We start from the raw sequence: 13,228 nt of genomic DNA, 5'->3' as shown, positions 1-13,228 counted from the left end.
TACCTGAATACGTCACTTCTCAAAGGCTCAAGGCCCTCTCACAAAATACAATGCATTCACTCCAGCTCCAGAAGTCCTCATCATCTTTAACAGTGCCAATTCTGTCCAAAGTCTCTTCGAAGACTCAGGCAATCCCTTTATTGTGAGCTCCTGTTTTTGCTTTTTAAGTTGTATATTTCTAATTTACATTGGCGTAGGACACACATATCCATTCCCAAAGAGAAGAACAGGATAGCAGTAAAGAAAGATAGGATAAAGCAAGAATAAAACTCGGAAGAGCAAACACCAAACTTTGCAGACCCATATCTGGCATCTGGGACTGGTATGTCACCGTGTGGCTACCAACGGGCATAGGCAGCTGTGATGGCTATTCTTGGTTGTCAACTCGACTGCATCTGGAATGAACTAAACAACGTCTCTGGACACACCTGTGAGGGGTTTTAAGTTAACTGGATAATTTAGCTAGGGAGACCCACCTTAAATCCAGATCAGTTGAGGTGGAAAGACCCGCCACTCCTGGTGTCAGGTCTGTATTAGGCAGGGTTCTCTAGAGCAGCGCTTCTCACCTTCCTGATGCTGCGACTCTTTAACACAGTTCCTCGTGTTGTGGTGACGTCCAATCATAAAATTATTTGTGTTTCTACTACATAGCTGTAATTTTGTTACTGATATGAGTCATAAAGTAAATGTTTTCGAAGATAGAAGTTCATCAAAGCGGTCCAGACCCACAGGTTGAGAACAAACTGCTCTAGAGGCCTAGAACTTATAAAATGAATCTCTCTGTCCATATAGGGAGGAGACCTTTTTAGAGTGGCTTACAGGCTGTGGTCCAGCTAATCCAACAATGGCTGTCTCCCAAAAGAAGGTCCAAGAATCCAGTAGTCGTTCAGTCCATGAGACTGGATGGCTCAGCTGGTCTTCAGTATATGCCAGAATCCTGAAGGAGTAGGCTCCAATGCTGGTGAAGCCAGAGCAAGGGCGAACAAGGAAAGAGCAAAAGCCTCTTTCTTCCTTTTCCTTTATATAGGCTGCCACAAGGAGGTGTGGCCCAGATTTAGGGTGGGCCTTCTGACTTCAAATGGCCTGTACTTAAGGTGAGTCTTCCTACCTCAAATGATCTGGGATTAAGGCCGATCTTCTTAGCTCAAGTGACCCAGTTAACTAAAAATCCCTCACAGGTGTGCCCAGAAACTAGGTTTTTAGTTAATTCCAGATGTAAGCAGGTTGACAAACAGCAGCCCTACTTCTCCAGTTCTGCCACCTGTAGTATATGCAGCCTCTCTTGGTCCAGCTCCAACTCCATCCCAAAGCTTTTCTCAGTGGTAGTTCATAGTCCTGGCCTCCAGCATCCTGGAGTCTCTATTGAAACTTGAACTTGCTGCATGCAGTAGCCTCTCAAGAGAATCCAATGCAGCCGCCTGTTTGCCTGGGCGCCAGTGGTTTCTGAGGCTTTCATGGAAGCCTCCATGACCTTGCATGCCTGTAAAGCCAGCACCAAGTAGATGACATAGCCAAGCCCTGCTGCCCGCTCCAGAGGTAGTGTGACTGCACTGAACAGCAGCTACAATGGTTTCTGTGCACATTAGTTGCCAATCCTGGAAAAGCACTTTCCTAGACAGCTGGTGTGTGGCCTTTTCAGTTCAGGCTCTCTTCTTTCAAGTGAATTAACACCTTCCCAAGTTTGAGGCTTCAATGGGTGGGATCTTGTCCTTGGGGCACCTTTCCTATTGTCCTAGCACAGAGCACAAGGACTAGGCTAATCTCTAACAACTGCATATACTTTTACTGCATCCTCCTGTTGTGGAATATTAGTTGAAGGTATATTTGTTTATGCTAAGGAACATTTGTTTAATGATGCCAAGATGTGCTGCATTCTTTTATGCTGTATTTGTTTAACTCTGAGAAGCTGTGTTACTTTGCCTGTCTAAAACACCTTATTGGTTTAATAAAAAGCTGAATGGCCAATAGTGAGGCAAGAGAAAGGATAGGTAGGACTGGCCTGAAGAGAGAATAAATAGGAGGAGAAATCTGGGAAGTAAGATGAAGGAGCAAGAAAAGGAGAAGCAGAAGAGAACATCAGGGGTCAGCCACCCAGCTACACAGCCAGCAACAGAAAGAAAGAAAGAAAGGGATATAGAATAGAGCAAGATAAAAGCCCAGAGGCAAAGTGTAGACAGGCTAATTTAAGCAAAGCTGGCAAGAAACAAGCCAAGCTAAGGCCAGGCTTTCATAAGTAAGAATAAGTCTCCATGTGTGTGATTATTAGGGAGCTGGGTGGCAGGCCCCCCAAAGAGCCAAAAGAGTAAAAAAAAAAAAAAAAAAAACAATCAATCAACTATACCCTCTTTGTCTGTAACTTTAATCTCTGCTCTCTTTATATATACAGTTCTGAGCAAGAGATAGCAGCAGTAACCAGTCCATAGCCCAAATGCTGTGCTGTCTACAAAATTCTGCTGCCAAAGAAATTAGCTCCTTGCTTATGAATTTAGCCTCATTCAAGTTCCCAGGGCATGGGCAGAATGTAGCATGAACCGCCCATAGGCCAGTTCCTCAGAGTGTCTTTGTTCTCCACTGAAACCTCACAATCCGGGCCTCTACTGTTCCCATTTCTGTTAGCATGCAGGGCTCCCACACTCCCACCAGAATAACCCAGTAAGCTCTGTTTACAGCATTCTAGAGCTTCCCTAGCTCACAGGTCCAAACTCTTCCAAATTCTTCTCACAAGACTAATTCAAGGCATAGGATCCAACAGCAACACCTCCCACTTCTAAGTGCCAGTTTTCAATCCAAGTGCTCAGGGAGAGAAGAAAGAAGAACAAAATGTGATATAGATGACTACACAAAGAAATGCATAATGGAATAGTACTCAGCCTTAAAAAAGGAGAATCTGGCATATGCTTAGCATGGACATAACCTTATATCCATTAGCACATCATGCTGAGTGAAAGAAGTCAGGCCCCAGAAGACAAAGACTGCAGGACTCCACTTACATGAGCTACCAGGAAGAGTCAAACTCATGGGGGCAGAAATAGAATGGTGGAGACAGAAACTTGGATAAGTTAGGGAACTGGGGTATGCTATGGATGGAAATGAAATGTCCTCCCCCACCCCAAAAAGAGAAATCTGGGGAAAGTTTGGCAGCAGCCTTGTTACTATGGAAACAAGGTGTGGTCTTTAAGAGGTGTAGCCTGCTTATAAGAAGTTAGGTTCCTGGGATTGTGCTTGGGGTAGATTTGGGGATCCCACACCTCTTCTCTCACTTTGTTTCCTAGCTGTCATGAACGAGCAGCTTTGCTTGACCAAGAGCTCCCCCATGATGCTCTGCCCTCACCACAGGCCCAACACAGAAGAGCCGGCTGGGCTCTGGTTGAAACCTGAGAAATAGTGAGCCATGGCAAATTTTTCTTTTTCAAGTCAATCAGTGACAGTGACAGAAAGCTGACTAATGTAGGGTGTTGTTGCTGGATGGGCGCAGAATCTTAATCTCACAAAATGAGTTCTGAAGGTGAGTGGCGGTAAATGGGGATGAGCAGTGAGGATTGCTTACTATCACTGACTGGTTAACTTAAAATGGTTCTAACGGTAAATATGTGTGCTCCCACAGTTTGAGTTTTTGAAGATGTGGTCTCTCCTTGTATCCCTGGTGGTCCTGGAACTCAACATGTAGGCCAGGCTGACAGCAAACTCAGAGATCTGCCTTCCATCCCCTCAAGTGCTGAGATTAAAGATGTGTGCCACCAGACCTGGTGCGCGCTCTCTCTCTCATATTTCCACATTTTAAAATCTTCATTTATTTATTTAATTTGTGTGTGTGTGTGTGTGTGTGTGTGTGTGTGTGTGTGTACGTACATGAATATATGTATTTCAGCATCTGTAAGCAGATGCCTACAGAGGCCAGAAGAGGATTTATGGGTGATTATGAACCACTGATGTGGGTGCTGGGAATTGAAGCCAGGTCCTCTGCAAAAGCAGCCAGTGCTCTTAACTGCCAGATTATCTCTCCAGTCCCAAATGATTCTCTCATTTTTGTTGTATTTTTTTGTTTTGTGTTTATGTGTGTGTGTGTCTGTGTGTGAGTCTGTGTCTGTGTGACTATGTAATCTTGCCTTAATGTTTAGCCTGAAACACCATATGTAGATCAGGCAGGTTTCAAACTCACAGAGATTCCTCCTGCCTCTGCCTCCTGAGTGCTAGGATTAATGGTGTGTGCCACCATGTCCTGCAATTTTTCTATACTTTTAAAACAGAGAGTGGAGGGAACGAATTACTGACGTATCTATGACATCATATCTAAAACATCTCCGTGTGAAATCATTTGGTCACAAAGCCTCACGAGCACATTCCATGTATGTGAGAATGAAGATATCGTTGAGCGAGTTTAAACTTTCTGTTTGATAGGATGAAAGGCCTGGAGATGACCAGTGACGGTGGTCGAACTTGTCAACTTATTTAACACGCCATACTGGGCACTTAGGACAGCAAACTGTGTTCTGACAAGTTTTTAAAAGTGCTTCTCCTGTGGACTTGTTCAGCCCCCACCCCCCCACACACATCCAGTGCTAGCCAATGATTGGCCTCTGCTGTCTGCCCAGCCTGCTCTGTTTGTCTCCATCGGCTACCCCTTCTCTCTGCTGTCCCTGGCTCCAGGGCCCGGCCTGAGTTCCTCCTGTCTGGCAAATGTACTAAATCAGCTCCTTTTGTGCTTTCATCAGGTTTGCGCTCAGCACAGCCGCGTCCAGAGCTGGCTCAGAGCTCATCCTGCCTCCTGTTCCAATTACCTCTCTAGAACGCGAGCCAGAGAGGCTTGAGAGCCTCCCTAAGCCCACTCAGCAGGTTCTTTGGACTGCCCCCCTCTTTGCTCCCCGAGCCTTGCTGGAGAGGGCGTGAAAGGAGATGGACAGAGGCCCTGAGATGCCAAGAATGCAGATGCTGCTGTCATTAATCTCACTCCTTTACTATCGTCCCAAGCAAATTCTCCAAGGGGCTCTTGGAAGGTGGAGAAACTATTCCTACATTTATTTGGAAGAATGAACAGAAAATAGCAAGCAAAAAAAAAAAATTTTTTTTTTAAGGAAGTGCAACGGAAAGAAATGTGTCTTGTTAATATCAGAATGCTATGGATGTTTAAGCAGCAGTGGGGTGACCATGAGTTTGAACACAGGGGCCCAGCACACACCTGTGTGTGAAGTCCCACTCCAGTCTACTTGGTGGAATAACTTTTTGCGTGGAACAGTGGAGGAGAAAGGAGAACGGCAGGGACGGAGTCCTCACACGGACTCTGCCTCTGCCTCCAGTCCTCCTGGCTCAGCCCCGTGGTTAAAGAAGGACAGGGGATGCTCTTTGGGGGCCTCTAGTGCAGAGTGAGGAAGAAATTCTCCCCTGGGAGAGATCTGCAGTCCGAGGCAGGACAGTGAGGGTCCTCGCTCCTAAAGCTGTAAGACAGGACCTTCCCTCTGATGCTTAAAATCTTGGGGGAATAGCATAGACAGCACCCCAGACATTTTTAGGAAAGTGTGTGGACAGGTGGAGTGGACAGAAGCTAAGAGAAGTCTCTTTCAAGTCTCAGATTCGAGAGGCTGACTGTCTGCACTAGTTAGCTGGAGTCAGCTGTGTCCCTGCGGGCTGGGGAACAAGATGGAGCTGGAGTCAGCTGTGTTCCCCGGGCTGGGGAACAAGATGGAGCTGGAGGTAGCTGTGTCCCCGTGGGCTGGGCGGGCTGGGGAACATGATGATAGAGCTGGAGGCAGCTGTGTCCCCGGGCGGGGGGGGCTGGGGCGCTGTGTCCCCCGGGCTGGGGAACATGATAGAGCTGGAGGTAGCTGTGTCCCCGCGGGCTGGGGAACATGATAGAGCTGGAGTCAGCTATGTCCCCCGGGCTGGGGAACATGATGGAGCTGGAGGTAGCTGTGTCCCCGCGGACTGGGGAACATGATGGAGCTGGAGGCAGCTGTGTCCCCGCGGACTGGGGAACATGATAGAGCTGGAGGCAGCTGAGAACACCTCAGATCCACAGCTGTGGCATCTGCACCTAGAAGGCAGCGCTCCGAGGTGAGGTTTGGTGACCCACATTTACTGCCTTTATGTAGATGGCTCACACTTACACTTCCTTCTGGGGAGAAAAATTGAAAGAAATACTCATACATAACCCAATAAAGGATAATAAAATGACAGGGAAAAACAGTATCATTCAAAAATCACACGACTACAGTTTCTTAGGGCTATCATAGGAAGTGTCACAAACAACAGAGATTTAATCTCTTAGTTCTGCAGGCTAAAGTCCCAAAGCAAGTCAGGGGTCCCAGTCACGCTCCCTGAGACTGAGCCCTTTCTGGCTTTCCTGTGGTGGCCATTCCTCGTGGTAACCTGTGGCTTGCTGTTGTAACCTGGCCTCCTAGCACCTGATCTTTGGGTTGGCGAAGGTCCCACTGGATCAAGACCACCATAAGGGCTTCCTCTCCACCTCACTGTCAGATCCCAAAGAAACCCAGGACAATGGCTGTGGTGACTATTAGCATAGCAACTCGAACAACAGCTCCCAGGCTCACCCAGAACCTGTGGCTCCTCTCAGTTCTTCTCACCCGCCCCTGTCCCCTAAACCTCTCCAGCCTGTGGGCTCTGCTTCCCTTCCCCCAGCTTCTGATTCCTATATAACCCTGCCATTTCGGATGTACACGCTCTTGGCCCTGTCTCTTCAGACCCCTCTCTCTTGGTTCTCGTTCTCTGTCTCTGTCTCTGTCTCTGTCTCTGTCTCTCTCCTCCTCTCATGGCCCAGTTCAGTCTACTGGCCATGTCCAGTCTCCTGCTTTCTCTCCCTGCTCTGGACTCTTCCAGATGCCTCTGGCAACACTCTCCCTCATATCTACAATAAAAATCTTCCTCCTCAACCATATCGTGGAACAGTCAGATTCTCATTTCACTCACTGATCATCTGGGCAAATGCTTGAGTTCTCAAGCTTCTGTTCACAGGTCCTGGCTTGGGATTTCAACAGATCCTCTGGGAGAGACAAACACAATTGAATGAAAAAAAAAAAAAAAAAAAAAGGAAAGGAAAAGGAAAACAAGACTGCTACTAGATATGATGGAGGGGAAAGTTTATTGTAGACATGTGGGAGAGCATAGTCAGAGGCAGGGCCATCTGGGAGAGTCCAGAGTGGACAGGACCAGACTGAGCTGGGCCATGTGGAGAGGGAAGATGGGGAAACCCGGTGCGCATCCAGGGGCCCAAAGGTACAAAGGCAGTGGGAACCAAAATGTCTGCATTATACTGGGAAGGGGAAGGGGAAGGAGTGTGCGATCCAGGAGGGCCTGGTAACAGGTAGGGACTGAGGGATGGTGGGAGAATCTTGTGGCCAGGTCCACTTCTATATAGGCATCTCTACCACTTGTCCAGTGTTTGAAACCTAACAGCAACTGTAGCAAGGGAGACACATGGGAAGCGACTCTGCAGCTGTTGGATGCTGTATAGGACAGTGGCTGGATGGCAGAGTGAGTAAACAGAGTGGGGGTGGCGGCTACGGGACCTTTGTGGTACAGGCCATGCCCCATTTCTGGATGGTAGCCGCTGAGAGGAGATCTTTGGTTTGTCACGGTCTATCCAGTTGTGCCCTCCTGAAGGTGCACTTTTCTGAACATCCAGTGTATCTCAGTACAAAGGATACGATGCTGTAAAGTAGTGATTGACATGGAAAGCAGTCATGGTTCAATACTAAATGGAAAACCTCAGGCTATAAAAGCACATTGCAATTTGGTTCTTCTGGGGAGAGGCTTACACACAGCCTACACCCACAGCAGGAGGTATCTGGGGGGCAGAGGCAAGCTGCTCACACTCAGGTCAAAGGAGAGAAACCACGGATGTTTTCCTTTCAGTTTTCTCCATCCTATGGTGTTTTAATGAACTCTTGTTCTTGTGCTGGTGGCTTAAATTTGTTTGATAAACAAGTAAAGTAATAAAAAGACAATGAAAGGGAAAACAGCATTTCATTTCAGAGTGGCAAAGTATTTATTAAGCAATAACAACAAAGAGGTAATATCCCAAAGGAAAAATGGATAGATTTTTTTCCCCCATTAAAATTTAAACACTTGCCAGGCAGTGGTGGCACAGGCCTTTAGTCCCAGCACTTGGAGGCAGAGGCAGGTGGATTTCTGTGAGTTCAAGGCCAGCCTGGTCTACAAAGCAAGTTCCAGGACAGCCAGGGTTGTTACACAAAGAAACTCTGTCTCAAAAAAGCAAATGAATAAATAGATAGATAGATAGATAGATAGATAGATAGATAGATAGATAGATAGATAAAATTTGAACACATGAAAAATAAAGCAAACAAAGGGGCAAGATCCTTAGACTATGTAATAAAGGAAATACTAGCACCATAAAAGAAAAATGGGCAAATATCCCAAATAGGCAATTGGAAAAAAACCCCAAACGTTTAATAATAAAAAATGCTTATCCTTGCCAGGCATGGTGGTGCACGCCTTTAATCCCAGCACTCAGGAGGCAGAGGCAGGCGGATCTCTGTGAGTTCGAGGCCAGCCTGGGCTACTAAGTGAGTTCCAGGAGAGGCGCAAAGCTACACAGAGAAACCCTGTCTCGAAAAAACCAAAAAAAAAATAAAATAAAATAAAAAAATAAATAAAAATAAAAAAAAAATAAAAAATGCTTATCCTCACTAGTAGCCAAAATTGTGCCATTTTTAAAAACAGCCAGAAACCAGGCATGGTAGTGCCCATTTGTAATCCCAGCAGGTGGGATTCTGAGACAGGAGGATTGCCACAGAAAGAGTTCCAGGCCAGCCGAGGACACAGGGAAACTGCCTCAAAAAATGATTAGAAAAACAAAACTACCAATAAACACAAACTACCAATAAACACAACCCCTTGGAGTGTCAGATATCCTTCAGATCAGTTATTTATATTGTGATTCATAACTATAACAAAATTCCAGTTATGAAGTAGCATCAAAATAATTTAATGGTTGGGGGTCACCACAGCATGAGGAACTGCATTAAAGGGTCGCAGCATTAGGAAGGTTGAGAACCACTAGTCTGGATCATACAAGAACATAGACTAAAAATGAAAACTGGATTAGTAGTGTAATTGAAGAATCAGATGATCTAATCTAGAGGCATCTTGAACTTTCTCAGATTCTTCAGTCTGTGCTGAATGCTGCCCAGCCTGCTTTGTGACGCATCCAGGCTGCTCAGTGTGGCCCACACAGCCCTTCCCATCTCCTGGTTCTTGGTCTGCCTGACTTTTGTTGCAGCTGCTGCCGGTAGTGAACCAGCCGGAGGCATCAGGCCAGAAAGATGACATCATTCAGAGAGCTGGGGCGTGCCAGAGGTCCTTGAGAACCAACACAGGTCTAGAGAAAGGCATCAGGGAAGAGAACTCGAAGGACACTCAGGGGCATTCTTAAAGTGTGTAATTAATCTTCTGTATAGCTACAAATGAGTTACAAAACTGGCTTATATGTATATAATTTTCAAATTGCATGAATGAGTGTGTGTGTGTGTGTGTGTGTGTGTGTGTGTGTGTGTGTGTGTGTGTGTGTGTTGGGAGGACAGGTAGAGATATAAATGGGAAAGCCCCAGAAACACATTTTTAAAAACTTCTTAATGTTTTTTTTTGTTTGTTTTTTGTTGTTTTGTTTTTTGTTTTTAGTTCAAGGATAAGACAACATAGAAATAATTTTATCAATGACCAAAAGCCAAGGAAGTGCAAGAGATTTGACCCAATAAAACCCCATTCAAAGTTAATTAACAAGTAATTACAGCATAGTGGGAAAATGGAATGGCTAGAAATATAAACATGAAAGGACTAATCTGTCTACAAAGCAGATGAAAAAAATGCCCTGTCCACAAAAAAAAAAAAAAAAAAAAATGTTTGAAAAGAATCAAAGTTGCTAAAAAGGCCACATTGCAGAGTGACTTGCCTGACTCCTTGACCTCATCACCAGTGTGCTTCCTGTGGATGACATCACTTGTCCATGCTCAACATGGGTCCAGAGCTTCTGCTTAGAGAGATGCACCTGCCTCTGCTTCCCAAGTGCTGGGATTAAAGGTGTGCGCCACCACATCTGGCAATTAATTAATTAAATTTTTTTTTATGTCTACGGGTGGTTTGCCTTTGTGATTGTACATGTCTAAGGACATCAGACAAGAGCATGGGATCGCCTGGAACATGGTTGAAAGCCACAGTGTGGGTGCTAGAAACTGAACCCCAGTTCTCTGCAAGAGCAGCGAGTGCTCTTAATCATTGGACCGTTTCTCCAGTCCTTGCTAGGCTTACTGAGTGTCTGGCTCAGGAGAAGCTGTACAACTCCCTTGGTATAAACCACATCCTTACAAAAGCCAGCCTCCTTTACCTTGTACCTGTGCTTAAAGTTGTCCCACAGTTTTCACATTTCCCATCCTACTTTGCTTCCCCAAATTTCCACTGGCAATCATTCAAGTTCATTTGCAACTACGAGAGTTTGGGCAGATTTCTCATTCTTTTCAAAGACTTATTGGGTGTGGCAGCCTGCCCTGTTGGCAAGCTTCAAGTACTTGCGACATCATCATGTGAGCTGTTTGTCCAATCTTGATCTGTTCTGAAGCTTCAGGATTTGGGGATTAGGGAAAAGCAGTCATTGTGCTTCAAGTGCCTGGTGCTGTAGCCATCCTGGGGTCTGTGGATGGTGCTGTCAATGCTGGGGACCCTGCTCTGCAGGCTGTAGGAGGCCATTACCTCCAATCATTTATTCTGCACATGCTGTAGTTGCCTCCTCTTCGGGTCAGCATCAAGTAGCCAAACAAGTCATTACTGTCAGAGCGGAGGTGGAGACCTGGGCTGCCTTCACAGCCACCTCCTGGCCAGATGTCTCAGCAACCGGAGGACTCCCTCGGGGATCTCTGCTCCCCAAGAAAGCTCATTCCTTCCATCACCATGGATGCTATTTAGATTGACTGCGGAGCTGACATGGAGGAGTGTCATGGATGGGGTGCCATCCATCTCAGTCACCAAGTCTGGCTTTCCAGATTTCTGTCAGTCCTAGGTCAGCCTGAATTTCCTGCACATCTTTTGGAGGCACTGTTGTCCTTCCTGTGCCCTGGAAGAGATGCTGCAAGCCCTGGTCATTTGCATTATTGCTTCCTAAAGTATGTGGGTCATTTTTTATACAATACATTTTGATCATATTCTTTCCCTCCCCTCAGCTCCTCTCAGATCTTCTCCACCTCCCTACCCATCTAACTTCATGTTTTTCTCTCTCTAAAAAATAATCCCAAAACAAAAACAAACATTTTAATAAAGGAAATACTAGCATCATAAAAGAAAAATATCCCAAATAGGCAACTGGGAAAAAAACCAAAATGCTAAATAATAAAATGATTATCCTCACCGGTAACTAAAACTGTGCCATTAAAAACAGCAATAAGTGTGATCAACCACATGAACAGACTGAAAGACAGAAACTTCATAACCATATATATGAGTAGAGGTAGAAAAGGCCTTTTACAAAATCCATGATAAAAAGTCCTTCATGATAAAAGTCCTGGAGAGACTAGGGATATAAGGAACGTACCTCAATATAATAAAGGTAATGTACAGCAAACCCACAGCCAACATCATCCTAAACAGAGAGAAACTTGAATGAAGCATTTCCACTAAAACCAGGAACAAGACAAGGATGTCCACTTTCTCCATACTTATTCAATATGTAGGTCCTTCTTGATTGCCTGTGTTCTGGTTCTGGCTGCTTTGTGGCCTTTAGCTATGCTACTTTTATTTTATTTTATTTTATTGCTTTTCCAATGTTTCCTGACTATTTCCTCTTGTCGTTCATCTCTTCACTCAGACTACCTATGCCCGACACGACAATGGTCTAGTCCCTCCATTCTTTACAAGACAGAACATCTTTGAAGTTCACAGTCACCCCAAAACCATTCATCTCAACTCAGTGAATCAACAAGTGCTTTCAAATGAGATGGAGAGTGCTCTTTGGCTCCTGTCCTCTCTGGGTGATTGTGTGACTCCAGATTACGTTTAGAGTTGGTGACAGGAAATAAGCCACGCACACTAATTATAAAATTCTTAGGAAACAAGCCATGCACACTAATTATAAAATTCTTAGGATCTGCTTTTGATTTGCATGTGCCTGATGTGGTAAAGAAGCAGGAAATAAACTGGAAATAGATCTGGCTTTGGCTCTCCCACTAAATATTCACATGGCCTTGAAAATGTTATTTCATCTTTCTGAGTCTCAGTTTTCCCCCTCACTCAAAGAAATGTGTGTGAGCCTCCACGTGCCAGCGGCTGTATTAACCTCAAGTAAGGAACATGGCCCAACCTCTGTTGGCAGAGAAAAGAAAAAAAAAAAGTCCGGGGAAGAAAAAAGGAACAAAGGCTAAAAAACATAGAAAAGGAAAGGAAGGGAGGTTGGAAGAAACCAGTGAATACATTTTCATACATTTTAAAATAGAGCGGGGTGGGGGGGTGCCTCTCAAATGCTTCCTTGAGACACAGCGGCCCCTGCCAGGTGCTGCACGGCCAGACGTCATTGACTTTTCTGGTCCTCTTGTATAGTGTGCTGCCCTTGCTCTTTCGACCCTGACCCCCTGGTCTTCCCTTTCCTCCTGGATCATGTCAACCCCACGCCCCGCTCAGAAGTCTTGGTACTTGTTGCCCCCTGTGCTTGGGACGACCCTGTGTCCCCAGATGTCCTGGCTTTCATTTCATCCATACTTTCGCTCAAGTGTCTCCTCATAAAGAACATCTCTGTCTAAAACAGCTCTCTGCCTCTGGATTCCTATCTTTATTTCTCTGCCTTCTCTTTTCTGAGCATTTACTTCCTCCTGAAATGTCTTTTCCTTCGTTTGTTCTCAGTGTTGTGATTGTAAATTCCTTGGCAAAGATGTGTCTGCAGCCACAGCTGCTAAGGCCAGGCCTGAAAGGAGGTCAGGTGAGTTTTCAGACCTCAGCTGCTGGCTACAGGGTTTGGGGACTCAACCCAAAGCAGTTTCGTGACTGTATTCCGCTTCTGCTCTGCTAGGATTTGGTGTGGGAAGAGGTCTTGGGCAGAATACGAATCTTGGTCCACATTCCTCTGCCTCCTTCTACTAGCTAAACTTCCAATGCAGGAAGAGAGCTTCGAGTCTGCCACAGGAAGCTGAGAATATAGGTTGGTGCATATTGAGGTCTTTGAAATTGTTCAGAGAAACCAAAGAATTAGAAACAAAATTCTGCTTTCCCGACACTT

Source organism: Peromyscus leucopus, chromosome 3, assembly GCF_004664715.2.
Source record: "Peromyscus leucopus breed LL Stock chromosome 3, UCI_PerLeu_2.1, whole genome shotgun sequence".
NCBI lineage: Eukaryota > Metazoa > Chordata > Mammalia > Rodentia > Cricetidae > Peromyscus > Peromyscus leucopus.
This window is presented reverse-complemented; position numbering follows the sequence as displayed.